This window comes from Parasteatoda tepidariorum, chromosome 11, assembly GCF_982258835.1.
Source record: "Parasteatoda tepidariorum strain Cologne lab strain chromosome 11, Ptep-v5.0, whole genome shotgun sequence".
In the NCBI taxonomy this organism is placed as follows: domain Eukaryota; kingdom Metazoa; phylum Arthropoda; class Arachnida; order Araneae; family Theridiidae; genus Parasteatoda; species Parasteatoda tepidariorum.
This window is the reverse complement of record NC_141765.1, coordinates 63632585-63660246: the sequence shown is the minus strand read 5'-3', so window position 1 is coordinate 63660246 and position 27662 is coordinate 63632585. Positions and strand designations below refer to the sequence as shown.

Genomic DNA, 27662 nt, shown 5'->3' with positions numbered 1-27662 from the left:
TATATATATATATATATATATATATATATATATATATATATATATATATATATATATATATATATATATATATATATATATATATATATGGTTTCTTTGATAATACAAAGAATAGCTGAAAAACTCATTTCAATTTGAAAAACAAGTAGCACAAGTTGTAGAGAGAAAGCAAGAGTATAGATCCAGTGTATCCTTCCATCAAATGCTCTGAAGCGTAAAGATAGTTAGTTAGTTATGCTCTCTTTCTAATTTTTGTGCTATCTTTACTTCAATTTGGTAAGAGACAAGCCATTTTTTGCATTAGGCACATGAGATTGCCTATGTATCTAAGTCAAATTTATTTACTTATTGTTACACATCAAGTTTTACAGTGGGATTCATACCCACTACCTCCAGTTAATATATCGCTTGGTTGAAAAGAGAGACTTCTTTGGCAGAGAGGCCTTTCTGAAGCTAATGATTTTTTTAAAAAAAATAAATGTAACTATTCCAAGTATTTATTTATTCTTACGTATACATGTAAAGGCGCATTACAAAGTACGATTTATTATTAGCCCTTATCAAGCTGAAAAATTGATAGCACATGTTAAAAAAGACATTACAAAGATACATCCATTGTAGCTCTTACGAATCAAATCCTGGCTATGCGTTTACGATTAGTTTCGTTTGCTATCCGTATTTCGACTTGACAAGGATTTGTAAACTGAATTTTTAAAAAACGCACAAACCTCCTATGTATGTGTAGCAGTAAATAAGTAAATAATATATATTATATAAATATATAAATAATATACAAGGAAATAAATATAAATAAATCAATATAAATAATTAAATATGAATAAATAAATATAAATAAATAAATGTAAATAAATAAACACTTCCACGTTTGCAGAGGGATTCGAACCCGCTATTTTTAGGGTTTCATTTTAAAATGTTGAGACAGTCCTTATGCTTAACAGTTACGCTACTGATTTAATCTAACCTAGTCCAGACATTGGTATATTTACATATACACGTTTTTTTTTTTTAAATTGAAAGGTTAGTAAAAAAAAAAGAAAAACTAACAGACAAAAAAGGAAGTTAACAAGTGTTTACTAAATTAAATAGGGGTTATGAAATATATATTTTTGCGTCATTGCAAATTATACTAGTACTGGTAAAATTATCGACTTTTTACCAAATGTTACTGCATTTACTACCAAACAGCACGATGATGAAATCTTACTTCATTGTCAAATTTATTCAAAAAATCATTACCAAAGCAATTCGGTAAAAATCACTGTTTTTTTAGTGCTTCCCTTCAGTCAAAAACGTGGTAAAATTTACCATACTCTTTTAATTTTGACCATACTTTTTTTTCTCAGTGCACATTGATTGATTTAAGGTTCGGGGAAGTGTTAGGTTTCGTGTTAGGTTTCATTATATAATTCAAAATTTTATCTACTGTGAATAATTAGCCATAAACTAGAACTTTTGTGCTCATAAATAACCGAATTCATAAATTGTGTGTTCATACCATTACTGTTACAAACATTTATGTAAATAATTGTTCTGTGGTACTTTTTAATCATTTCTGAAGTTATTAGTAGGTGGTTGCACAAATCAGAAGGTGGAAAATTGATTCCCATTGATATTTAAAATTTAATGAATTTGAGTAGAAATATATTCCCCATAGCTTTATTAAAGTTTTATATAAATTAATATAAAGGAATATATAAAGAAATACTTTTCAACATTTTCAAATAAAATAATGTCGAATTTTGATAAAATATATTGTAAACCAAATGTAATACTTCATCCGAAAATATAAGTTGTCATACATGAAAGATTTAGTACATATTTCCCAATACTTATTGTCGTTTTAAAAACATTTTTATAGGACTTTGGTTTCTTGGCAATTTAGAAAAGAATGTTAACCAAATCTTGTAAAGAAAAGGAAAAGAAACCTAATCTCCCTTTTAAATTGAGATAAAACTCATCCTTTTTGCTCGCGTGACATAACTAAATTAAAGAAGTCGGAGGCTAGTTCAGTAAGGTTATTCAGAATTTCACTTGTTAAAGCAAAAGCTTTTAAATTCATTCTTGGAATAAATACACCTATCCTTTTTACGTGATCCCTTCGTGTTGCGATCTGGAAAACAAATCATAGCTTGAGTAGTTCGATCCAATACTGCATTTTAGGGTAAAATGCCAGAGTACTATTTCGAACAAGTTTTGATATGTGAGGGAATATTTGAAAAAGATAAAAAGCAATAATATATTTGCATACGAAAACACTTATAAGGAGTATAATGTATTCAGATTGTTTCACTCGGGGGAAAAGGCTGGAGATTTTTAAACAGTTACAGAATTATCTCCAGGGTTTTGTAAAAGAAATGTAATAAATGAAAAGAACTTTATGAAGTTTACTGCTAAAAGGAATATGCATGTTTGTAGTTAACTATTTTCAACTAAGACATTTTATAGTGTTATAATAGTTTATCCCAACATCATGCAAAGTTGAAGTTTTCTGCTTACGTTGCGTGTGAGAAGTATTCAGTTTCATTTAATAAATACTTAAGATTGTGGAGTTAAATATTTTCAACTTCTTGGAAACTTGTATTATTGATAAACATATTATAATGGAGCAGGACAGTGAGTAGGGAATTATGTTCGTTAAAATGTATAGCCATCGAATTGATATGTATTAAATAATTTTGTAATTTAAGAAACTTATAATAATTTATATTTTTGATAATTTTATATCGCTGCAATATTATTCAATTAAGAAGCGGTGCCTCGGGGGATAGAGTGCTTGCCTCCTGAGGTGAATAATCAGGTTTGAATTCCAGCGAAATAATGTCCATTTCTGCTCCAGCTCGCGATGACCACAGTGCAGTAGTGAAATATCCTCAGTGGTAAATGGATCATTATTGAGATTCCCCATGTTGTCGAGCGAAAAACTGGAGGTTTTCTTATTTCTCTTTCCATGTAAAGAAAATGCGGATTAGTTTAATCAAAAAGTTCTTTATGAAGGCTAGTCTGTTTCAATGGTTAATTCAGAAGTTCCCTTGTCTTCTAGGTTAAATTCAGAAATCAAAATCAGGAGTTATGCTTTACAAAGTTGAAATTTTTTATTATTTCCCAGGTATAATTGCTGTTTTTATCATTTTCTTTTTTAAATTTTCATTACTATTAAAGCAACAGTTTGAAAATAAATCAGATGTGCTTTGTTTTATCCTGGACCACTAAAAAATTAAAGACAGTTCTGTTAAATACTTTATGAACTGCATAACTAGTCAAACTACACAAGCATGAACTATTTTTAAGTGTCATAAATGTATAACAGTTCTAAATGTCATAAATACATGACCGTCATAAATGTCATAAATACATATAATAAATACATAAATATACATTAATTTATCTTCGTTGTAGACCATGAAAATATAACATTTGTAAGGATTTCATTGACGTATTTAATCTTAATTAAAAGTGTACAGTTACTTTTGAAACCTTTAAGAAATAATAGGAAAAGAAATATTGTTAACCTGTTATATTTTGCTTGTTTGCTGTTACTTCTTCCCGTTCCTATTATTTCTCCAGTTTATGTAACTGACTGTGAAGAAGGCATTGACTGAGACAGCAAACCTTGTTTGCAGAATTTCTGAAATAAAAAAGTATGTTTCTTTTTGTTTCAACGTGCTAAACGACTATTATACAAACGCATATATTTAAAACAACTTACATTCTTTTTAATTTTTTAAAGAAAGTGCATTAAGAATGCAATTTTCACTTGTAGAATTATTGCATACAAGAGATACATGAGTTCGAGCATTTCATGTTAGGAAATTGCCTCAGATTTGCTACAACATTCCAAACAAATCTTACAAATAACAGTTAATGATTGTTTTAATTTAAATAAATACAGATTTTAAAGGATATTAAAAATGTGTTTAGTTATTTTTAAGAAAGTTGCATAACAATCGTGTTTTAACAAATATAAACTCTGGATAAATAATATTTTATATTGTAATTTTAATATATAAAATTGCATATTTGTGTCAGAAATAAATTTGAATCTTTACTATACATTTAGGATTTAAATGCATTTGATTATTGCCACAAAATGATATTAAGAGCTTTATTGAATGGAAAAATATAGAATATTTTTATGCGAATAAATCTAGAAGTTTTAAGTTCATTAATCCGCATTTGTATTCCTGAAAGCATAAGAATTGTTTAAATGCTTTGTAAGTATAATATATCAGAATTTGTTCTGTTTCATGAAACTTAATAACTATAACCTATGTAGCTTATTTATTCAGTAAGTTAGATACATCTTTTTTAGGAGTCTTTTTCGAAACGTTACGTACAAGTAAACTTTCTTCTAAAATGATAGCTGAAACTGCCTCTGATTTAAAAATACATTTCCGATTAAAGTTATTTATCCAAACGTAACTAGTTAATAAATATATTATTTATGATATTTGAGTTATTTATGACTTAAAACGTGTTTATTCTTATTAAAACAGGTCATCCTATTTTTTTATACAGAACCTTGTTTTTTTTAACAATATTTAGCATGTTTGTTCAGAAAAATTGCGTTTTATTTTAAGAAAAAATGTTAGATTCTTAGTTTAAAGATAAATATTATATTTTCAATATTCTGCATGCGAATAAAATAGAGTTTCCAATATGTGAATAAATATTGAACTTTTCAGTCTACATATATTTCTGATTTCATATTCTAGAAAACATAACCATTGCATAAAGGCCCATAATAGGTACAATATATCAGTATATAATATATGTTGTTGTTTCTTATCCTATAATTGTCTGACGAAGTCAGACAAGATCCAGTAGGTTGTTGAATCTCAAAAAGTCGATTACAAGAAGTGGAGAAGCATATAAGTCCTCCTTGGAAAGGCCCAAGCAGTCGAGGATATGTTCAGCTGAGGCCTGCTGGGCTTCACATTTAGAGCAGACTGCATAAGTCTTTCTTCCTTTAAAGTACGAGAGACTATTCGTGTGTCCACTTGCCAGTCTGGAAATAGCTGTTTGAGATGCTCTATCACCTATGTGAACAAGTGAAGAGCCCGGTTCCTTGGGCGCATACCAATGATGAGAGGGGGGGGGATCCTCCACTTTTTTGATAGATGGCTTTTGATTTTGGACTGATACTCTGAAAAGGTAAGGGCTGAGGACGAAGATGTTAAATGACTACAGCCCTCCTTGGCCAAGCGATCCGCTTGCTCATTTCCAAAGATGTCAACGTGGGATGGTATCCACTGAAGATGAACGTCGTGGTGCTTTGAAATAAGTTAAAGTTTAAAAAGGATGGAGATGCTTGTTTTGTCTCCAACTTTAGTCCAGTTGTGTAGGTGTTGAAGAGAGCTGCGACTGTCCGACAGGATCCAAAGATCTCCAAAGTCACTCTCGTTGATTATAGCATCGATGCCCTGTTCAATTGCGATTAATTCACTTCGAAAGACTGAAGTGAAATCAGGATTACGGAGACAGATGGAGTAATTTTGCCCAGATTTTTCAATGAAGACGCCGCTACCAGCTATGTTTCCGAGTCCACTACCGCCTGTGTAAATTTTTACGGCGTCACTGGGAATCTCGCCTAAAATTTCCAAAGCTAGCTGCCTAAGTTCAGCTGGAATATGATCTTTCTTTGTGACCGGAGCAGAAAAGCCGAAATAGAAATGGACTCGGGGGATTCCCTCTGAAGAATTCAGACAAGCTTTTAAGGAGTGGGGCTCAACGTCTTCAGAAGGCAAATGCAGAAGTTCAGCATGACTGAATGGACTGTTTTTCTTCAGTCGCTGATTGTTGCGCCAGTTGTTAAGGCAAAGAGAGATTCTATTGTGCTGACCATAGCTAGAAAGTTTGTTGAAGTAATTGGGGAGATTAGCCTTTCTTCTAGTTTGGAGGGGTTGAAGATCAGCCTCAAAGAGGGCTATTTCCTTAGGGCAACTACGTCTGAGTCCAGTAATTATTCTTGCAGCACTTAGTTGGACCCTTTCCAATTTATCCACGTTAGTGGCAAAAGCACAGGAGTACACAGGAAAGCCATATTCCAGGATGGGTCTAATGAGAGACAAATAGGTATCTCTTAACGTGACAGCATCGGCGATGCGTTTCGTAAGCAAGATTCTTGTTATCCATCTTTATATTTGGCTGATAGTTGTACAATCTTTTGTTGGTGGTAAAGAAAGTGACGATGGATTTGGCAGGATTAAAACAAAGTTTGAACTCCAAAGCGTAGTCTGAAAAATCAGATAATGCAGTATTAAGATTCCTTTCCATTTCGACTAAATCATTTCCAGAGCTCCAGAGAACGATGTCGTCAACAAACAAGCCAACTTTTACCGCTTTAGGAGGTGTCTTCTCAATGCCTGCCAAGTAAAAAGAGAAGAGCGTAGGGCTCAGGACCGAACCCAGAGGGATGCCCTGTCCGAGCTCAACTGGGACTGAGAAGGTGTTGTTAAAATTCACCCTGATAGATCTGTGGTGCAGGAAATCCGAGATCCACGCCAAGGTGTTACCACGAATGTTAAATGTGTCGTGTAGTTTAATTAATAGCTTGTGCTTCCATACCCTGTCAAACGCTTTCGTAAGATCCAGAGAGCGGCAATAGTGAGGTGGGTGGGCCTGAGATTTTGAGCATGTCTTATGTTCTGGCAGAAAAAAAGGATTTGATCAATAGTGCTATGGCCTCTCCTGAAGCCATACTGTTCACCAGGCAATAAGTTCTTGTTGTCCAAAAAGTACTGACTTCTGATTAATATCATCTTCTCCATTATATTGCAAGCTGTACTAGTAAGTGCTATGGGTCTGAAATCCTTTGGGGCCCAATTCTTTTTGCCAGTTTTCTTGATAGGGATTATAGTGGCTTTTTTCCAGTCAGCCGGAAGACAACCTGTTTTCCAGGAGAGGTTGATGATTTCTAGAAGTCTCAGTTTTCCACTGTGACCCAGATCTTCAAGCATCCGTCCAAAACCTCCATCCGGACCAGGAGATACAGTCATGTCTAAAAAGGACATAGCAAGAAGCAGTTCCCGCTGGGAGAAGTCCCTAGATAAATCTTGATCGCCTATATCAGTGGTTCGACAGCCGTGAGTGATGTTTTTTGCTTTTTTCAAAATGGATTTATTTTCTCTAGTGAAGACCAATTTGCTAGTTGCCTGGTAGTAGGCTGCAAAGGCCATTTGCTGCCGCTTTGTCGTCAGGAAAAACCTGCCCATCTGAGTCAATTACTGAGTTACTCTTTTCGCACTGTTCTTGTTCTTTGTTGATATTTTTAACAATTCGCCAAAGTTTCGAATTATTAGTCCTAGAATCCAGATTTTTGCACAGTTCTCTCCATCTCTATCTCTTAAGTTGTGCATAAGTTGTCTTGATTTCCGCATTAATCTAATTAATTTCTGTCCTAAGACCAATATTACTGTTATTTAATCCAGCACTGTCATACAAAGACTCAAACAATTGTTTTCTTCTATCCAAAAGTGGTTTTAAATTAGGAGAATGGTGAGTGAAGAAGGGTGCGCATCTCTTGACGTTACCTCTTGGGATGTAGTTTTTCGCATTGTCTAAAATGATGTTCTTGAAATTTGTCCAGTTCTTTTTGAGGTCATTAGTGAAGGGTGTTGATGACATTTCTAGGTCTACTGAATCCCTGTAGCAGTCCCATCTAGCCCTTTTAAAATTCCAAAAATATTCTCGTTTGGTCTGCACCCTCTTCCTTTTCTTAAATTCGATAAGGACCGGGAAATGATCACTGCCAATGGTGTCCAAAACTCTCCAAGAACATTGAGGAAATAATTCCGAGCTGGTGATCGCTATGTCCAGAGCCGCAATGGTGTTATAGCTGTAGGATGTGAAAGTATGAGTGCCGTCGTTGAGAATCATGGATTCTGCATCATCCAACAATTGAAGCAAATCCTCTCCTCTTGCATTAGTGCTCAGACAGCCCCAGAAGGGGTGTTTGGCGTTGAGGTCACCCAAGATAATGGAGTTTTTATTTAGAAAACAGGAAAGAACTGCAGGAAGCTGTTTCTGATTCGGAGGATGATAAACGTTGATTATGTCAAGCGGCTTGCCTCTCCAATGAATTCTAATACCCTGGATTTTTAGGTCAGACGTCTGATCAGTAGGAAAGTCAATGCTTTGGTAGTTAATATCCCTGATAAAGAAGGCTAAGCCTCCTCCCCCCTTGGACATACGATCAACTCTGTAGATATTAAAACCTTTTACTTTTAGGGCAGTACCTTCCTTTAATTTCGTTTCCCGTACTGCGACCACTTGAACACCCTGTTTTAAGAGAATCTCGAGCAGTTGGTCTAGTTTGGTTCCAGTTGCTGGGTTGGATAAGCCGTTGATATTACACTGTAGGATTTTTAAGTTTTGCATGGAGTGTGGAGACCGTAATTTACTTGTCGCCTGTGGCCCTCTGCCTAAAACACAGGCGCGCCCCTGATTAGTCTGCGCGACGGGCGATGCAGCATCAAAAATCTGGGTCAACAAAGTCATGGAAGAGGTAGAAAGCAGCTTCTGTTGGGTTGAGCACCATAAAGGTAGAAGTCTGTCTTGGCTCTTGTTGGTGTTCTTTTTAGTCTGGCACCTACCCTTCAGCCTGTCCGGCTTGGGAAACCCTACCAGTAGCAAGCTACCGCCGGCATAGCCCTCCAGGTCAATGGCGCGCACAAGCCTCGCCGCCCCGTCAAGGCAGGAACACCGTCGGGAGGATAATATATGTTATAACATGTTATTTATTCGTGGAGAACTATTTTGTATTTCATTATTAAAATTACGGTAAAGTAACCTGCAGCAATCTGTTCCATCAAATTATCCATAAAGTTTATGGTTAAAAAGATTTCTCTACATTTATGGTTCTGAAACCATTCACAACTGGCACGGTTAAAATACCATGAATGCAAGACAAAACGATTGGGTAACCATTTGCCATTTGAAACCATTCGTGCCCGTATTAGATAAAAACAACCAGTAAACGTTTTTCGTAAACTTAACAGTTTGAATGTCATTTTTTTATGGCTACAAGACTGTTTTGGTTCAATATGGTAAAATAAAAAATATTAAATAATTTGCTATTTAACTATTTATATATATCCTATATATATATATATATATATATATATATTCAAAATGAAGATAAAACAAAGGAAAATTAAAGACATATGAAAAAGGGGGGGGGAATGATAATGAAAAAAAACAACAAACAACTTTCCCCAAACAACTTAACTTTCTTCGTGTTTTCTTTTATTTATTTTGTTGTATATATATATATATACATATATATATATATATATATATATATATATATATATACATATATATATATATACATATATATATATATACATATATATATATATATATATATATATATATATATATATATATATATATATATATATATATATATATATATATATATATATATATATATATATATATATATATATATATATATATATATATATATATATATGTGTGTGTGTGTGTGTGTGTGTGATAATAATAGTAAAAATAATGATAAACTTAGTTTTGCGTATATTGTCAAGAAATGTAGAGACCAGAAATGAAAAGAATTGAGTGTTCAAAACACATGTACCCAGCAGCAAGTGTCTAATACTTTTCTTATCCCTGCAGCTGTAAAACTCTATTCATTTGATAAAGACTGTAAGTATGAGAAAGAATTCAGTGGAGCAATAAAAGGAACAATTCTTAAATATATGGAGTAGTAATTTGTTTCTCTTTTATGATCAAGGATTACAAAGGATTCAATGGTTTCAAACAGAGTCTCTCGAGCTATAACTTTTCCCCTAACGCTTCATCAATTCTTGAGAAGAAAGAAAAATCTCTCAATTAACTAGTGTTTCATGTTTCATACACATTTAGGGTTATTATATCATTTTGAACCACCTAAAAGAAATCCTTGTAAGGCGCATATATATATATATATATATATATATATATATATATATATATATATATATATATATATATATTGTTTTCATGGATATTTTAATCAATTACTATTCAACTCAAGTTTGAGTTTGAAATTTTAATTGCGTATGAACAATTTTTATTTATCGTTTATTTTTAAACATAAATTCAGAAGCAGAGCACTTTTTAAATATTTTTTTACAATAGCATTTCAAGAGAGATTCTGGAGATTATAACGATTTTTATTTTAGCATTTTTGATAATATATTGGTAATACCACATATCACTTAAATTTTAGATTTTCTTCGCCTTCAACTAATAATGAACTATCCATACAAATTACGAATAAACTTTATTCAAACGGTTTTATTCATTTAATATATCGATACAACAGTAATGGATGATTATAAAATCCTTTATTATAATTTGAAAATATTTTCAATAATGCAGTTGACAGTACTTTTAGAGTTTGGGAGTAACGCAAGAATTGTTCCAATCAACAATAAATGTGCTGAAGGTTGTTATAGTTGGACTACATATTTTTGGCATTTTTTGTTCGATTTTGATTTTGGTGTTCATATTTCTGTGCATGTTAATGAAACACCTAACATTTAATTTAATATAATAACATTCGATTTCTTATTTCTGTACATGTTAATGAAATTTTCACCTCCCGTACTACGCATACCTTGGTCAATAATAAGCATTATAAGTAATTGAAAAATGAAATAAATAATAGAAAAAATATGAATAAGTGCCTTCGGTCCAATGAGAGAAACCAATCGTTTATAGGGTCAATGAGTTTCTACGAATAAGCAGGCATCACATTTAAATGTAACAGAGTACCATTATGAAGCAAATCGTTAAAATGTTTAAAGGTAATTAGAGCCTGTTTTTCGCAGCAATTCACCATTATTGCGAATTATTTTTAATACGAGATTTTTGGTGAGTGATCCTCGATATAGATTTAATGATCTAGATCATTTTCCCATCTAAATTTAAGCACTTTATATGTTTTTTTAAATCAAGTACAAAAGCAATTTTCCGTATAACTTACAAAATATTACCCTTTATAATGTTTTTATGATTCGGTCTCATTCATAGTAAGAGTGGCTGGCTCAGGGAAGGTAACGAGCAACCGATATGTAATGTGTTCGTAAGTTTTTTTACAATAAAGTAAACGGAAATTATTAATATGATATAATAATGCTGATAAAACAGAGTTTTAAATTTTATCAGCAACAGTTGCAAAGCTATTCTAGTCTCCCTGATATCTATTTTTTGTTAACATTGCGAAAAATTCAAAACTGTTCATTGCAAAAGATAAGTACAGCATGGTGCAACAAACGGTCAAGTTGGCAATTTTAAAACTTCATAAGGAATACTAAACAGGCTATTGACTGTTTAGTATGTAATATGTTTAGTATAATATAGTCTCCCTGATATCTATTTTTTGTTAACATTGCAAAAAATTCAAAATTGTTCATTGCGAAAGATAAGTACAGCATGGTGCAACAAACGGTCAAGTTGGCAATTTTAAAACTTCATAAAGAATACTAAACAGGCTATTGACTGCTTAGTATGTAATATGTTTAGTATAATATAGTCTCCCTGATATCTATTTTTTGTTAACATTGCAAAAAATTCAAAATTTTTCATTGCAAAAGATAAGTACAGCATGGTGCAACAAACGGTCAAGTTGGCAATTTTAAAACTTCATAAAGAATACTAAACAGGCTATTGACTGTTTAGTATATAATATGTTTAGTATAATATAATCTCTCTAGATATACTCATACTTGCTACTAATAACCAAATAATTATTAAGAGAGCCAATGAATAAGCCGGTTCATTCACGGATAGCAATTTTTCCCAAATTATAATTGATGTAAGCAAAATAAAGACTATAAAATTTAAAAATAAAATTCAATTTGTCGAATTAATTAAATATTGCTGCTATATGTGCTAAGAACACATTTAAAATTAGATACGTTTCATTTAACTCGTTAACATGTTTATTCTAAATTTTGAGTACGTTATTATAAAAATAATCACTTAAAAAATCAATGTCTGCTTATGCATTTCCAAAATTTTTTAAATATTTTTTTATAAGCAAAAGAGATCATAGTAGCATAACAACACATTGTCATAAAATAGTGAATTTTCCAGTCGCATAAATATAAATGCAAAACTCACTTAATACTCTCGCGCTTATCTTAACGTTCTGCTAACATCAAGTTAGGTAAAAAAATACAATTAAGTTTCAGAGTTTATTACTAACTTAATAATCATTAATGAAATTTGAGGAAAAAAATATTTTGAAAGCCTCTTAACTGTTTGGAAACTCAAGCATTTCCATTTTAATATCTCTCATAAAATTCAAACCAAAGATGATACTGTTGCTACATTATATCTAAGAAAATATCATAAAAAATTGTTTTCAGGGAAATTTTTTTAACACTCATTGTTTTCTTATTAATTGTTGTTTCATCGCATAAACTAGGAAAAAAAACAATAATTGCCTCTTGTATTTTCAAATTTAAATAGCTTAATGTGTGTGCGTGTGTGTAATCAGACAGACTTAAATATTGACAGTTACAAGTAACATTTATGATTTCAGTTTAAAGTAAAGGACATGAATTATAATTTATATTTTATCTTATCACCAAAATTAAGTAGTGATTTACATATTGGATCTCTTTCTTTCTTGATCAACTTTATAGCCTCATGATTATGAACATCTTTCAAGAGACGAAGAATTTACTGAGACAATTATTGCACAAGATTGTTACAAAAAGTACATTTTGTGTCAAAATGTATCTATTACTACGTGGAAACGAAAAATAAGAAAATCTCTAAGCATTATTTCTTCAGCAAGGGAAAAAGCATATCTCAACGTCAGCATTATGATTTTATTTTATTTTATAACTGGCGTTGAAAAGCCAACATAATTCTGAATATACGACTATAAATATTCAACTCCGCAACCTCGTAATTTTGAACTCAGCCCAGAAGACAAGAAAATCCCTGGATCCAAAACTGGATCATACTAGCCTTCGTGGAGGACTTTTTAATGATACTAACTAACATTTGCGTTACGTGGCGAGTTTATTATATGATTTGACCGAAAAATATTACCAGTGAGTAGATTTAAATGCTTATTTATTGGATTAGCGCAGCACATAAAAATTTAAAATTAGTTCCTGCTGCGTCAATACATTGCATTTACCGTAAGTGTTTAAGCTGCTTCATTTTAATCAGTCCATGCACGCTGTGACTTTCATTTGCTTTTGGACAAACCATGTATTTTATCAATTTTAAACAGTATTTCTTAACATAAACGATAAAAAAATGTGGAATGAAAGCCCACACACGATGCATAAATATTTTCCATATGTTTCAGGAATATATTTAATTATTCAAAATTCTAAACTAGGTTGAGACATTAAAGTAAAAACATTGTAATAAATATCACACAAGTTGTCAGCATATAACTAAGAAGAATTATAAATTGTTTAATTCTTCATTTCGTAATTATTAAAAGTATTTTATAATTACAACAATCAATGTTTCAGTTTCTTAAACTTTAATACCCAGTTTCATTAAATTCATAATAAATCTGAATAAATCTTTCGAATTTTCAGAAATATCAGAAAATTGTATAGACTAATGTTAGAGTTTTCCAAATGCTGGCATATCATTAATATTTAATCGAAAAGTGCTCGTAGCAGAAAGATTTGAAAATTATAAATTAATGGAATTAATTAAATTTGATAATACAACAATATATTCATTGGAATAAATGTAATTAATGAATAATGAAAATAACGTACCATATTTTTATTTATTTTGCAAAATGTTTAAATACCGAATTTTATAATGAATCATGTTTCTTCGTCTAGTAATCTAATATTAATAAAAAAAACTGAATTTTGATGTTTTTTTCTGATAAATTTAAATTTATAAATATTACTCGAATTTATTTTCAAAATTAAACTGAGCAAATTAGGTTTAAAAGAAGAAAAAAAAACATTAATCAAAAAAATGCTTTTGAATCAATTTACAAATATTTGTCTGAAATAATATAAATTAAAGGTTAAAATATTAGTTAGTATTCAGTGTTTGAACTCTAAAACACTTTTTTGTCACAGAAAATTGAAAAAGTTGGAATTAGGAAATATATATTTGAAAATTTCTTCCTAACGTTTCCTTTACAAAAAAAGCTTGATGTTAATAAGTGTAATACTAGTTGTGAATATTTGCTTTTGCAAAATAAAAATAATGTGAATAATTTCATGTTTAAACATTTTTTTTTCAAAATTAATTCAAATTTATGTTTATGCTTCACATTTATATCATTCATTTTAAATTTAATCTTTAGTCTTTATGCTTAGGTCCCAAATTTATGTTCCAAAATTAAATAAGTTTTTTTAGCGAAAAAATGAAATGCCTTTAACTCTTTGTTCTGGTTGATAGTATTGTTTTCAGATTTATGAACATCTTTTAAGAAATAGTACCGTTTTTTATAGGCACGATGAAAATAAGCGTAACGACAGAGATGTTGTTAACAAAATTAATTTAAACAAAAATAATAAACTGTGCTTCATGGAACTGTTATTGAAAAGTGCTTTATTATTTTAATATAATATTCATTAAAAATTACCATATTATTACTCAAATTTAAGCTCATTTGCATAAAGATCAAGATTGCTTTTTGCTTTAAGCACTCAATCACTTTTCAAAACCAGTGTATAAGCCAAAGTGTAAAATACACAAATGTGTAAATGCTGTGAATTCCGATAAGGAAAATATGGTCCTCTGGAGCTACCTAGGCTACTGGGACCACGTTTTTTAGATAAATTTCGATTGCTGAATTTCGCAGCACTGTTTATGAGTTTTCATTTGTAATAATTTACAAAATTCATCTGTCATTGTTTTATACAAACATTTATATATATATACATATATATATATATATATATATATATATATATATATATATATATATATATATATATATATATATATATATATATATATATATATATATATATATATATATATATATATATATATATATATATATATATATATATATGGGTGATTCTCATGAAATATGACAATTTACAGTCTCTTGCTCTAAGATCCAATACTATACTACTAAAAGAACTTTTTTTTAAAATTTTAATAAATAGCTTTGCTGCTAGTATTTTAAAATGACCTTGTACTAGCATTGACTGTTTTGTATATTTAAAAAATTTGTTTGAATTTCGAAATGTCATTTTCCTGGTATGTTACGAACAATTTTTCCAATATTAACTAGCTTCAAAACTTCCCATAAATTTTTCAATATCTAATTTCTTTTATCTCAACCATTGTAAGCATTTCTAACATATATGCAGAGGGTATTATTCGCAAAAACTTTGCTGAAAATAATTTTTTCTGTCAATAATTTGTTTGTCACAAGAAACTTTGTCATTTTCCTAGCTACTTTTATTTAGTGATTTATAACCAATATAGATAGCGCCAGCAATCAATATCTTATGTTAATAGATTGATTAGAATACCATCTCATCTGAACATGTCTTATTGCATGAATAAAAAACCAACTTTATAGTTCAAAACCTATTTCAAAAAATATTTCAAGGTGTGTAGATTTTTACGTTGTCATTTTCCTGTCACCTTGAAATCATTAATAACATAAACTACATAGATTTACCTGAGTTATTTCAAGAAATCCTGTTGTTTTCTGCGGAATTTAAACATCTTAGGCCAAAATGTTAAATTAAAGTAAAGTTAAATGCTATATATAATGGCGAATTGTCATTATCCTGGCTGTCATTTTTCTGGTTTAAGAATGCCAGGACATTGAAACAGTTACTAGAAAATTTTTTAAACAGTTTAATGTAAAGAGAGAAAGCAAATATTAACCTAATAACAAGTTTACGTAAGATTGTAATATGCTTGAATGTAATCAAAGTTATTTTTTTTTCATTTAATGATTGATTATTATACACTATTTTATTCTGTACTTATCAGCAACAAAAACATTTTTGATTCTTTCTACATTGGATATAAGAATTAATTTAAGCAATTCATGGTCCATCTAGCGTAATGGCTTAAGTTGAGTTACTTACTAATTACTTAAAATGACTGTTTTTTAAACTTCTAAGCTAATATGTCATTTTCCTGGCAATCAAAATTTGGTGAATTTCTATTTCATTTTTTCTCTTGAACAAATGTCAACAAACTACACTGCTGTCAGTAAAATATTAATAAATGTAACTAAATAAATATACAAAAAAAATTAGATTATTTCAAAGACTTTAAATTTGAAGAAATTTTTTTGTTCCGAATTTTCATGTTTCCAAAGAATCTCTCATATATATAATCAGAGTCAATCAGTAATATAGCTAAATAATTTCTTTTAAGGTGTGGTTATAAGAGACCACGAGAACATTTCTTGCATTTGTCTTGCTTTTAAATGAGTAATAAAAATATGTTTAGAGTGGGTGGTAAAAATTAGCTTTTAAACGGAGAAAATATTAAATTTTATCTGAGTTATACAGTGAAATACTAATTGGTTACCTTTTTTTCATATTGTACTTCATGCTGCAATCTTAAAGGCTGTTACACAGTTTATATTTGTTTCTGCTTTGTTCAAATTGATACAAGTCAACTACTCAACTGATCGGAATTATCTTTAAATATTTAAAAACCTTTTGAAGATAATTGAATGAAATTTAAATTGCATATGTTATCGTAAATTTGTTTGAATAATTGTTTAAGAAAACACTTTCAGACTTTACTCTGTATTTTATTCAGAACAAAAAATAATATAGAATTTTAATTTTATAGATAATGGGGGAGACAAGTTTAAGTATGAATATTTTAATTCCGAAATTAACTGGAACTTTTTACATTAAAGCTTCGGTTTGATAAAAGAAATTGCAACATCAATTTTTTTTAAATTTAAAACTATTTTACAATATCACATTGAAATTTTGTGATCTTCTTAAGTACACCTTTCGAAGGGTACGATACCTCAAACAATTCAAAACAATGTATGATTTTTTTTAAAAGAATTCTAAAATGTGTCTAGTCTAATTTGAATTTTCAATCCTGAAAGTTTAAAAAAAATTTATTTTATTACTTTTATATATTAGCTTTTAATATATTTCTAAAAGAAGGATGTAATATTTGCAAAAAGGTTCAAATTCATTTCTTTATAGAAATATTAATGAAAGTAGTAGAATTCACAGAGTGAGCATTAAATGTATATGCCCAACAAAAGCCAAGAGCAGTTACTCGATGCAAATGAATTCTGGAGAAAGGTACTTAATATTCTCTGAAATCTCAAGACATAAAAGCAGCATTTTTATTCATCTTTTTTCACTGTCATCATAATATATTTACGCTTTGTTGCGCCATCATCACTATCATCGTCGAATTTAAGTGAAAGAGGATTTTGCTTCGCTTCCTTTTAAAGCTTCACTTGTTTCGGTTTCATTTATGCTTTAATTTGCAAGAACTACTTTTGACTAGTAAAGAAAAAATCTTCTAAAAAGTCAAAAGTAACAATAAAAGTTTTCTTTTTCAAAATCGGTTTTGAACCTGCACGTCGAAAAAAAGAATTCTGGTAAATTTATCTTACTGTATGGTAATGGTTTTACAGGTTAAAAAAAATCAAACAAACATAATTTTGGTTAATAAAACTAAAATATACGGTATTTAAACTATTCCTTAGGAAATTTTAATTCATTAAGTACTTATAAATTGTAAATGAGGAACGGGTGCAAGTAGCACTTACATTATAATATATTTCATTGAAAATCACTTTAAATGCAAAAATTTAAATCAAAATTAAACAGCGTTATAGAAAATAAAACTATGCATTTGATTTAAGAAAGTTTCAGCTTTCAAAATATATACTTTGGTAGACATGAAATAAAGTGCACGCTTCAGGGGATAAATATAACATCCCCTGAACTCAGAGGATATATTGGAAAACCACGTGATTGCTTTAGAGCCTGTAGAGTGCTGCTATCTTGCGGAAAACTAAGGAGTGTACCAATTTCTATATTAAACCAGAGCCAAAAGCGACGTCTATAATTTTATCGTTATTTATTCAAATAACTCTCTAGGTTCCAATAACTGATATTTAGATTTAACGTAAAACCGATATTCCTTAGAACGTATTAAATTCAATTAGTTGCTTTTTACAAACCTTCTTTTATGTGGTATAAAAACCTGAAATCAAGACAATTAAAAAATTTTCCCAATTATTTTCATTTATTAAAAAGTAGAAGTAAAAAAAAAAAAAACAATATATTTTTCTGTTTAAATTTATTTTCGCAACACAAAAATATAAGCTGTTAAATTTATTATGAAACGCATTATCCCAAATAGGAATTCTCAGAAATTATTTAAATCTATTTAACTGTGTAAACAATTACATTCTTTAATTTCCTTAGTAATTTCACTCTCAAACATAAACATAATTTGAATTAGAAATAAACAATGTGGAATAAGGAGCAACATTATAATATAAAAATTAAATTATACACTAATATGAAAATTGAGAAGGATTTTCAGAGAGGTTTTATTTTTATTTACGAAAAAAATACACTTGCAAATGCAACACTTAATTTCTTGTTACAAATCGAAAAAATACTATCTTTCGGTGAAGAAAAAATAGTTAATAAAAGGAACTAAAAAACAAATGTAAAAGCAGAAAAATTAAAGTAGAGATTTGTTTTGTAAGAGCTTCAAAAATATATCGTTAGTTAAAAGACATACTTTGTCAACCAGATTTAAACGTCTTGTGGAGCAATGAATGTTTACAATGCTCTCACCGAAACGTACACTTTATTGCACGTTTAGACAAGAGTTTAATTTCGTTGGATGAGTGAAAGGTCGAAGTACTTTAGTACAACTGACTTCGAAGAAGATTTCGAAGTTTTCTGAACGGCAAGTTTCAGCAGTTTCTATATTTTTCTCCGCTCGGATTGTTTTTATGGTGTCATTAAGATTGATTTGAAATAAATTATATCGAAAATGTGTTAAGTTTGCCAGTAAAGTCTTAAAACAAATGGTATTGTTATACAAGACAGGTAGATGCGTTTATATATATATATATATGAGAGTGAATTATTTATTCATATTAAAATAAAGAATTTTCATTTGCTTTTTTTTCAAGCTGGGACTTTAATTCAAAATTCTCTGTCTTATTATACTTACAATGGAATAAGTTTTAGTTACATTTAGTTGCAGTATATTAATATTTAAGTATTTACTTGCTTTCTTATTGCAGTTGAACTGCGTACGCAGTTGAACTCGTTTTTAAGGAAATCTAAAAACCGAGGTTTTGTGCTCGTTAAATCAATGGATTCGTTAAACCCGACCTGATTGAAATCATTAAAACTAAAAGGTATAAATGCAAAAAAAAAAAAAACTAGAAAATGTTTAAAAGTGGGATATAATGCATTATTTTCATTTACACTAAAGGGGAAATGGGTCAACTTTTGTACGAATTGATTTTGTGCCAATTTACACCAATAAGTCTACATACAACACATAGCATTTAGGTGATATGTCTATGACACTAAAATATCTAATTATATTATCATGGTAATTGTTAGCATAACGGACCTTACTTTATTGCTTTTCATTATTTATCTAGTTACTGTTTTTGAAAAAAAATGAAGCAAAAGGTTTTTTTTTCTCTTTTTTTTTCAAAAAAATGTTTTTTATGCTTTTCTTTTTACGTTTCTCGTGTAAAATGAGTTAACATTTATTATTTTCCATAAAACTAAAGGGAAAATGCACCAAGAGTTTTCACAAATGAACTTTTCGCCAGTTTACTCTTGTAACTCAACTTACAACACTCATGGAGCTAAATATATCCATATCACCAAAATATATAAATATATTATCATGGTGATTCTTGACAAGAAACATATTGCACCTCACATTATTACTTTTCATTGTTTGTCTCATTGTGTCATGTTTTGTTAAAGCTTTTGAAAAAATTGAACAAATAAAAATGTTGATGCTTGTTAAAGACGATGACCAGTGTCCATATAAATATGCATGTGGAAAAACGGCCAATTGAAGCTTTTGTAAACTCACATGTAATTAATAGAATATTAGGCATTAAGCAAGAGCTATTTTCCATCTCTTGGAGAGACCTATTTATTTGGAAATGAAATGCTAAAGGGAAAGTTTAGGAAATTACCTTCGAGAATAAAATTAAACTGATTAGAGCTTTTGCACCATTTCCCACATCTATGAAGCTCTATGCTTAAGCGGAATAATATTAATAGGATTTGAAAGTGCTTCAGGAAGAATTCGAAGAAATTAGGTGACCAAACGACTGAATAATTGATTTCTGCAATTCAATTATTTTTAGAATAAAGAAAAATCCTTTAATGAAAACTTTTTTGCTTACAACGGATGAAAAAAACTAAAACTAAGTGAAAGAAAGAGAAAAGTTAATAAACTTGAACAGATGAAAATGAATGCGAAGATCAAGTTTCTTGCTTGGAAACTAAAAAGTAATTAAAAAAGGATGTGGAGGATTATCAAGCGAAACAGTTTTTTGCCTGTGAATGTAAAAGTTTTTCTGTTTGCATTTAAAAATATAGCTTTGAATCTTATCTAATGCAGAAAACAAAAAACAAAAAGAAGCTTATTGTTTCATAAATTATCTTGTACATAGAGTTTAAGAAAAAAAATAGAAAAAATTATGTGCTTAAAATTTTGTTTAAATTTTTTACAAAAACTTTAAAAAACTTATCTAACTTAAAAAACTTCTTAAACTATAAGAAACTCGATGTACAGTACGCAAAAAAGAAGCAAATTTAAAAAAATAGAAAAAAAAGAAGAAGAAAAAGGAAAGAAGCGAACATCCTGAATAACTTCTGATACGAGAAACCCTGGAGGGACTCTGTTACGTGAGACTCATGCGGAAAAAATTTTATGTTCCTCTTGAAACACTTTTTAAATCGTTAGTGGATGCGTATTTAATACCAATGTGTAATATAAACATAAACACTCAAACTTGAGTTGGAAAAAACTTCACACTTCATCTTACTGATTGATAAATATTTTATTACATTTAATGTATTTCTCAATTCATTGTTATCAATTCATAAATGTAAAATAGTTTTTGCACAATTGCAAATATTCCCTTAGTCAGGGAGTTTCGTTAAGACCGTCTTTAATACGTATTTTTTTTAAAATCGTTATCAGAAATAGAAAAAAATTTAAAAGAAAAGAAAACGAGAAATGGTTTGCACATTACAGTTTAAGTACAAAAAAATTAAAAACGTTATCTAAATCAGATAAATCCCATTAAAAGAAGGTCAATTTAATTCCTGGTTTAATTAATAGTCTTAATTTGAAAATGATAGTCTTTTATCTCCTCCCTGTTCTCTCTCGCTGTCAAACCTGTCTTGTTACTTATTATACCCCGACGTTTTGAACCGTGACTGTCAGATTTCAAACATAATTTTGTTTTTTCCTGGATTAAATATTAATTTGAGACAGTTGTGTATACTCTTTGTCCTCATTTTTTAAAAGGAATTAAAAAAAATACATATTTAGGGTGGTTTTGAAGGAACACCCTATATAATAGCAATAGTGTGGCTCAATGGAAAGTGGTTCCGTGGTGGCTCAGTTGATAGAGCGCTTACCTACCGATCCGAGTTAGAAAACCAGCGATAGCTGGTAGCCAGCACCAGACTCGCATCGACGACAGTACTGACGTAAAATATCCTCAGAGTTAGACGGATCATGGATTAGAGGCCCCTTGCAGTCAAGCTAACCGTGGCAGATTTTCGTGGTTTTCCTCACCATGAAATGCAAATGTGAGTTAGTATCATCCAAAAGTCTTCCACGAAGACAAATTTCTCCCAATACTTGATCCAGAATTCCCCTTGTCTTCTGGATTGGGTTCAAAATTACAAGGCTTTTACATTGGAAATCATAAACTCGAAATTGATTCGGTTATTCAACAAAGGTTATAAAATAAAAATGAAATATAACACCAATAAAAGACATATATTTGCCTAACTCTATTAACATAAATGGACTGAAGATTAATTCTTTTTAAAGTTGAACCTTTGAAGGATTTATTTAACCGGTCCAATACAAAAGCATTATTTTGACTTAACAACGTCTAAAAAGGCTAACATTTTATGTTTTATATTTGATACTAACGACGCTTAAAAACATTTTAAAGGAAGCATAGGATTTACAAAACATAAGAAACTAATACGCTAAAGACATAATTGTATCACGCATACGCATATTTGCGGGAACACCTTTATTTTATCATTTATTGTTTTAAGCTTATATTGTGATCCCTTCCAAAGCTAAATCCTAAAAATTCAGAAAAAATGACATCAAACTGATCTCAAAGAATTTTGAATACTTTACTCTCCACCCGTATGCAAAGCTCTAAAATATCTAAAAGTGTTTTAAGGTATTGACATAAAGCACATATTCCATAGAAATGTGCCTTTTAACGGAGAAAGGAATTTAAAGGATTGTAGGATCTTTCAAAGATAATATTTATTTATTTTTTAATATAACACTAATTTTAAACTGTCATTAGCAGAATAAAAAAGCTCAATACAGTTGCGTTTAGATTTCCTTAGTGGTGTTCGTAGGGGATAAAAAAGATTTGAATAAGGAAAGAACTATTTTCCAATGTGAAAATTTGCTTTCCATACAAGTCATAAATGTTTCAATTATTATCAAATTAAATAATTTCAAATTAAATAATTATTCAAAATTATTTTCAAGCAAAATATTTTTTAAAAAAAATTTCTGTTTTAATACTTTTTGATTCGCAAGAATAAATATATATGGGGATGTATGCAAATAGTAAAATTAACATAAAAAGGAAGCTCGAGAGTTTTCCTAGTTACACTATTTGGACTACTTTTTAGTGGCCCCTCCTTATAATTTGAATAAAAAATATTAATCCGCATCAAAAATAGATTCGCATTTATAAATTGTTAGTCAGTATTAAGTTATTTAAATGAAGAATGTAAAATTGAAATAAATTGTACATATTTTGGCAATTTTTGTGCTTCTAATGTTAGGATTTTAACAGCGACTTGGTAATTTGTTGCAATATCGAATTTATCATAATATAGCGTACTCGTTACAAGGATTCACCATATGTTTTCACGTGATTTCATAATTTATCTATCGTCACCAGCATTTAATTAGCTCTATTTAAAGTTTGACTCTTAAATTATTGAGAAAGCACCGTAGTGCGTAAAAATTCAATCTTCAGATCTAAAAATATTTAGAATATTCTGCTTTCATTTTTTTGTAAAGTTTTTGTTTCAAACTTTTACTGGACTCATATCCTAAAAAGTCCCTGATTCTATAATAAAACGCAATAATGTTCATTGAAAAATCTTAAATTTTCGTATGTAGTAGCTAAAATTAGTTAGTATTTCTGTTTTTGAATTCAAAATACCACTACAAAAATGGAAATTAAGTAAAGGAAAAATAAGAAATGTAATAATTGCTAAAAATATGTTTTAGAGAATTAAGCATAAAAAAATTAAATTTTGACAATGAAATAATTTGCTTGCCAACGATTACTGATTAAAAAATATTTTACATCCAATGCACATCATTTTTGAGAAATTATTATTCTGGACGCTAAGGATTAGCCACAGCAATCATTTTTAATTTAGTGTCTTACGAAAGCATTGCACATGCACCTCCATCCTCTTGCAAGTAACAATAAACAAATCACAAAACTCTCCCTCTAAAGTGCTTTCTTAATTTTGAATGGCCGCAAATTTATTATTACAATTAGTTAGAATTTGTAAACTTTGCAAGAATTCTTTGTAAATGAATGTATATCATAAAAGCCAAAAGAAATTGTGTTCGCGACGAGTTGTGCCTGTGGAAAATTGTCGATGTGATAAATTGTCTCACGATGAACTGACGCGTCGCCCGAATTTATTCCATTTACTGGTTATTATTAATAATTACCAATAATGTTTGGTCAATATAATGAGTTTCAACTCATTTAGCAAGAAATTTCTAATATGCATGAGTATTCATTCATAATTTCATGAGCAAACAGCTCGACAATGTTAGTTGTTTGCTTACTTTGGATACAGACTTACGCACTTTGTATACGCCCTTCATTTGTTAAATTTTTGTGCTAAAATGCCCCAGTTTGTGCTAAAATGTTTTGATTCTTTTTTCTATTCTTTTTAAGCTTTTTGTCTTTTAAGGTACCTAATCTTAAAAAAATGCACATTAGTATAAGGTATTCCGGGCAAATGTATAGCCGACAGTGTTACTTTAGGTTCAAAAACATCAGTGTTGGATATACCGGGTAAATGTGTAGCAGGCAGTAGCACTCTACCTTAAGCATCATTACAGTGCACATGCAAATTTGTGCTTGGCAGTGGCACTTATCCTGAAAAAACATCATTATAGGGTAAATTGTGCTATCGCACTCGCTTCTCTTGATTAGTCCAATTATTAATATTAATAAGCAACAATATCTTCACTTCAAACTCTAAACTTAATAGACACATTCTATAAAATTAATTTCATTAATCTTTTGCGACGCTATTAAAATTTATGAAATAGAGATTTCAAAAATTATCATTCATCAATTGACATGAGGATAAGCAAACAAATTGATGAAACGAAAGCAAATTTAGCTTTTGAAAACTATTATTTTAAATTAAAATATAAATAAAAGTTTATTTCATCTTTATTATTTTCATTCTACTTGTTTATCAGATCTTTTTAATAAAACAGTTAAGAGATTTTATCAAATCACTTACTTTCTTTCAAGAAATTCCCCTCAGAGTTGTTATTTTAACATTTTCCGTGAATCTATCATCTACCATAAAGAGTAGATCAAATCCCTAATTTTATCATCTCCCTGTGGCATTACTTTAAACTATAATTGCGCGAATTAATTGATCGAACTAATTGAATCTTTCACTAACTTCTCAAAAAGAGTTTTGTTGAATGATTCAGAAATATTTTCACATTTATTATTTTTAAATTTTATGAACGTCAGTTAACCGAAGTTAGAATTTTTAAGGAAAGATTTTTATTTGATTAGCAATGCACTGTTAAAATAGAGTGCATTGAGAAGTACTCCATTAAAATGTTTGGCAAGTATACTGTTAAAATGGAGAGTGTTGAACCCTAATATTGTTAAAATTTGCTTAAATGTTGTTAAAATTTGCTATGAACTTCGAACTTTATAAATTTTATAGAATAATACTAATTGGGACAAATGAGAAAAAAAGTAAATTTTTTGTTCAAGAAAGACTACAAATAAAAAGTGACTTAAAAAATTTGTTTATTGCTTTTTTTATTGAGGGTAGATTATGTTATTTAACCTTTTCCGCAGTTTTTATTTGCTTCTTAATGATTATCTGGTGTAATATTTGCGACGTTATTTCTGGGAAAACAGTGAAGATAATTAGGTAATTCGTGAAAAAGTCATAGTATTTTTTAGAGATTATGTAGATATGGTTCAGTCTTGAATTTGAATAAGCAAAAAAATAATAATAATTCTCATTCAAAATCAACAATCTCAGAGTTTGTTCGTTCCGTTTTTTTACAGTATTTTGTTTTTCATTTCTCACTGAAGTTATGATAAATTAAGTGATTAATTAATTCAAGTATGCTCTTGGGAAATATGCAGAGAAAGAGATAATTATTATTTTTATTAATTAAATTATATCCAATTATTCAACTTCAGAATATGTGTGCGAGTAAAGATTGGTTCCCGACTTGCGGTATTATTTAAAAAAAGAAGAAGAAGAAAGATGATTTTATTTTATTTTTATTTAATATTTCGAAACAAACATTTGAGAACATTTTGTACATAAATATAAGAGGGAAGTCATATATAATCCTTTTCTGATTCCGTTTTCACTCTAATTTATGAAGTAAAATTATAGAAATAAATAAATAAATGAGTGCGAAGCGTGAGATGGATATCACTATTAAAATTAAAAATTGAAAAACTTAGGATGATTGCTACACCTAAAAACTTTAAAAAAAAGTGAGATAAGTGTTTCAAGTAGAATGAAAAAGGAAGGAAGAATATTATGCATATAATGAATACCTAAAATATAGAATGAAAAGCGTGGGAAAAACAATACATATATGATAATTACAAATTACATATGAACAACACAAAACACATATGAGACTGATTTGCACAAATTCAAAAAAAGACAAAATAAGTAAATAACATTTTAAATAATAAATCAAAATCGAAAAGCGCTAGTATATATGAAAAGCGATTGTATATATATATATATATATATATATATATATATATATATATATATATATATATTTTAAATATAAACCAGTTATATATTTTAAATATAAACAAATTCAAATTTATAAAATAAACCAGATTTTCAATACAATTTTTAAAATAAAAGAAGCTACTTTTAAATTGTTATTTGAAAGAAACTGTTAAGAAATAAAACAGTTCGAATACCACAACAGATTCATTCAAACTTAATAAAATACTTTTAAATATAATGAAGTCTACTTAAAAGCTACTCTTAGTTACTGGTTTAAATCTCCTTGAATAAAATAGAGTTTAAGTAACTGAAGTTTTCTGCAACGTTAATCAAAAATATAGTTAATTTATTTTGCGAAACAGATCCTATTACTATGCATTTTAAAAGAAAACTGACAATATTATCAATACATTTAAGAAAATACTTTTCATTCATTAAAAAGAAAGAATATGAAGTTAAAAAAAATAATAATTTTTTAAACTAATTAAGCTCTACATTTTAAAAAATTTTTAGAGTATCTCAACACCGAAAATGGTAATAACTTCTTTACGCCAAAGAGGTGTAGCGAAGTCCTATTTCTGGTGGTCTTGGTTTGACTAGACCCAGAACCAATATTAGTTCTAGGCGTTATGAAAAACCAAGAGCGTTATTATACACTACTTGGTGTAAATTAGCTACCACCATTTTTTGTATTCAGTAGCACTAAAATGCTTAATTATAATAAGGTATGATACACGTACGAGTTAGTAAAGTTATTTTTACGATACAGTGTAAAGTAAGAATCATTAATTTATTATGCATGTATGCATCAATTCTTAAAATAAAATTAGTTTGTTAATCAAACATACACGCAGCACAGATAGAATATTAAGAATCTAGTCTTAGAAATATCTAGTCTTAGAAGAATGAAATCGAATAAAAATTAAGATTATGGATTATGTAATACAATTCACGTACAAAACTTCTTATGAGAACATAATTATCTTTATTATTCCTCAACTAAAGGCATATATGCCTTTTATATCAGTTGACTTCTGTTTCTGTGAAATGTTCAGCAGTGTATAGAGCAGTCTTTCTCAAAGTGGGCGATACCGCCCCCCTGGGGGCGTTTGAAACCTAGAAGGGGGCGTTAAGGGGCCCAGAAAAAAATGGGGGGCGTTCATGTGGGCTAGGGGGGCGATGTATAATTTGTAATTTCATTTACTTTGTAATTACATTACGTATTTTAAATTGATGATAATTTGTAATTACATTATGTATTTTAAATTTCACTAAAATTAAAACCCACCTACTACACAATAACGAATAATTAGTTTATATTTCTACCCTGTATGATGTTATTAAAACTTAAAATACTTAACATAGATTTCGTAG

The 27662-nt window shown here is 29.3% G+C and overlaps 1 protein-coding gene across 1 annotated transcript in view; it reads left to right on the top strand.

Moving 5' to 3' along the window:
* Positions 1-27662, top strand: part of LOC139427053 (uncharacterized) — a 148772-nt gene that overhangs the window by 34102 nt on the left and 87008 nt on the right. The window lies entirely within an intron of this gene.